Source organism: Somniosus microcephalus, unplaced genomic scaffold, assembly GCF_052327205.1.
Source record: "Somniosus microcephalus isolate GS21.2 unplaced genomic scaffold, FLI_Smic_1.0 unresolved_chr6, whole genome shotgun sequence".
NCBI lineage: Eukaryota > Metazoa > Chordata > Chondrichthyes > Squaliformes > Somniosidae > Somniosus > Somniosus microcephalus.
In genome coordinates, this window is record NW_028225184.1 from 9,359,481 (window position 1) to 9,362,400 (window position 2,920).

At 55.5% G+C, this 2,920-nt stretch overlaps 1 non-coding gene across 1 annotated transcript in view; it reads right to left on the bottom strand.

Annotated features, from left to right (window-relative positions):
• LOC147086990 (5.8S ribosomal RNA) overlaps nucleotides 1-20 on the bottom strand; it is a 154-nt gene extending 134 nt beyond the window's left edge. Inside the window, exon 1 of the ribosomal RNA XR_015075688.1 lies at nucleotides 1-20. This exon is cut by the window's left edge and continues 134 nt beyond it. This is a non-coding gene — a ribosomal RNA (5.8S ribosomal RNA).
• Nucleotides 21-2,920: the final 2,900 nt, after the last annotated feature.

Here is a 2,920-nt window from a genome sequence, read left to right on the forward strand (position 1 = left end):
GTGATCCACCGCTAAGAGTTGTGCGTTTTTTTCGGCTTGGTGTTTTGTTCCCCGGAGGGTCCCAAGCCCGGACCGCCCAACGCTTCTCTCCCTCTATGCCCACGCATAGAGGGTTGGTAGAAGCCCCATCCTTGGCACGGCCCGGAGGTGTGTATCAGTCGATCATCAAATGACAAGGGTTTCACCGAGATTTTGTTGTCAGGGCGCTCGCGAGGCGACACGCATCGGGGTCAAACGCCTGAGCCCACCGTCCGACACGCACCACGGCCAACAGAGGCAGGGTCTCTGCTGCCACCGATTGCCGGGAGAAGAGAGAGAGTGACAGGCAGACAGACAAGACAAACAAACATGACAGTAGACAACAAGGCCAGAAAAACGAACTGAGTGGGGTACAAGCCGACCGCGTGAAAACACCCCACTGTGGGGGGTAGAAATCCGTGTGGACGGGCAGGTACATTCTCTCGAACGTTCAACTTGGCTGCTGCTGCTGCTGCTTGCTTGCTTGCTTGCTGCTGGCTGCTAACAAGCTCTCGACACCGACAAACAGACACTCGAGTCTTTAAACCGCCGCCCCCCAAACAGCTCGCGGGAGCCAGAGTGGAGAAGCGTCTAGGTACCCTGTACCGGTAAAGGGAGAGTGACTAGATCGACCAAAGTTGCACTACGGGGGGAAAAGAAAGCCGGGCCTGCATCACCGGTTCAAATCCCAGCAGAGCTCACAGTGGCCGTTCGCCGAGGTCCCGACGACGAGCCGCCAGGCAGCACGCGAGCCCGCAGAAGCTCCCTTCAATTCGACTGCGGTGTTAATGCTTGCAAGACGGTGGCAAAGTCCATTGTTGTCCGATCCGGACGAGAAGAGGGGAGCAGCAGAGCTTGCGTGTGAGAGAGAGAGAGAGGTTGAGAGATAGGCTCGGCACAAGATAAGAGATGATGCACGAGACTGGAAGAGACGGAAGTCGAAAGAAGGGCCGCAGGCCAAGGTCACACAGGGGGAAGCCAACGAACAGCAAAGACATGAGGCGGAGGCGTCAGTAGGCAGCAGAATTAGAAAAGCAAAGAGGGCCAGGCTTTTTGTTGCATCAAAGTCAAGCCAGGACACCTCCCCATCTCGCCATCTTCTCTTTTTTTCTCTGCCTGTCATTGAACCGCAAAAGTCCATGCTGAACGAAGAACCACCCAAGCGTGCCAGGGCCGTCCCTGTCTCAAGCCGACCGAAACCAACTGCCGTGCGCACACACACACATCACCTTTTCGGTGCACCGTTCAAATTCCACCCCAACTCCTCCAACTCGGGCTCTCTGACCGATCTAAACTCGTTTGCTATCCCGGACCGGTGCGACTGTTTTGCCTGTTCGTGCGAGTTCGGCGAGTTTTTGTTTGGAATGTAACCTCTCGCCCGCGCAAGAGGCGCCGGACGCGGCCGACCATGGCTCCGGGCAGATGCAAGAAGCAAACCCCGGGAAGCTCTCCTGCTGGTGTGTGTGCGTGTGTAACAGTACAAAAAAAGCCGACACAACGAAAGCCCACCTTGCCGGGCTCGCGACCAGGCCGACCGTCCAATACGATGCAAACGACACAACTCGGACCATTAGCACACCACTTTGTGTGAGGCACAGAAGGGTTTTTTGGTGTTTTTGCATCAGGCTGAGCTCGCGCACGCGCGCGGAACCACCGTCAGGACGGAAGACCAACCAAGTCGCGAGAACACGCTCGGGGTAAAGCTAGCGAAATACGACCTTTCTTTATTAGCCACCACCACCATCACCACCACCACCACCAACAATCGCTTTGTCTTGCTGGGCACATGGCCTCCCCACCACAGAGAGGTTGGTGCCGGGTTCAACTTAATTGTGTTTGCAACCGGTAACCGTCAAGGCAAGAAAAACCACTCACACAACAACAACCTACACCACGCGTGCGTGTGTCTGTCTGCGTGCGCGTTTCTTTGCTGAAATTTGCCAGAGAAATAGCGTCTTCAGCTAGCAGAACGGGACGCACTGAGCACACAAGATTTCGTGCACAAGACGCGGACACCCGCTCCGCTGCCTGAATAGGACCACTGAGAATCACAGGACGTCTCGGACTCACGCGAAAGAGTTTCAAGGACAAAGAGAAGGGCGCGGCCAAGGAAGAAAACACCGGGAGCTGCGCCGACACCCTCTCTCTGACTCGCCGTGTGCATGCCCGTCTTGTCACCAGCGACAGAAACGAGAGGAAACCCTGAAATAGCCTGAACACCAGCCTCTCTCTATACTGGGCCGACCCGGGGACTCCCACTACGGACGCGAGTCACCAAATCGGTCGTACGGGCCCACTGAGCGCACGACACAGGGGAATCTCGTTGCAAACACTGCGTGTGCATACGTTGCTCACAAAGCTCAATGGGGTCACAGGCCCTGACCCGCTCAGAGGCACCTGTGTGACAAGACAACAAATGGAACTCGCTGGAATGTTTCTGCTGTCTTGTCATTTTAGACGGACCCACTGAGCGCACAACACAGTGGAACTCTCTGACAAACACTGCTTGTGCGTTAGCCCCAGTAAACAACTCAGTGGGGTCACAGGCCCTGACCCGTTCAGAGGCACCTGTGTGACAAGACAACAAATGAAACTCGCTGGAATGTTTCTGCTGTCTTGTCATTTTAGACGGACCCACTGAGCGCACAACACAGTGGAATCTGACAAAACACTGCTTGTGCATTAGCCCCAGTAAACAACTCAGTGGGCTCACAGGCCCTGACCCGTTCAGAGGCACCTGTGTGACAAGACAACAAATGGAACTCGCTGGAATGTTTCTGCTGTCTTGTCATTTTAGACGGACCCACTGAGCGCACAACACAGTGGGATCTGACAAAACACTGCTTGTGCATTAGCCCCAGTAAACAACTCAGTGGGGTCACAGGCCCTGACCCGTTCAGAG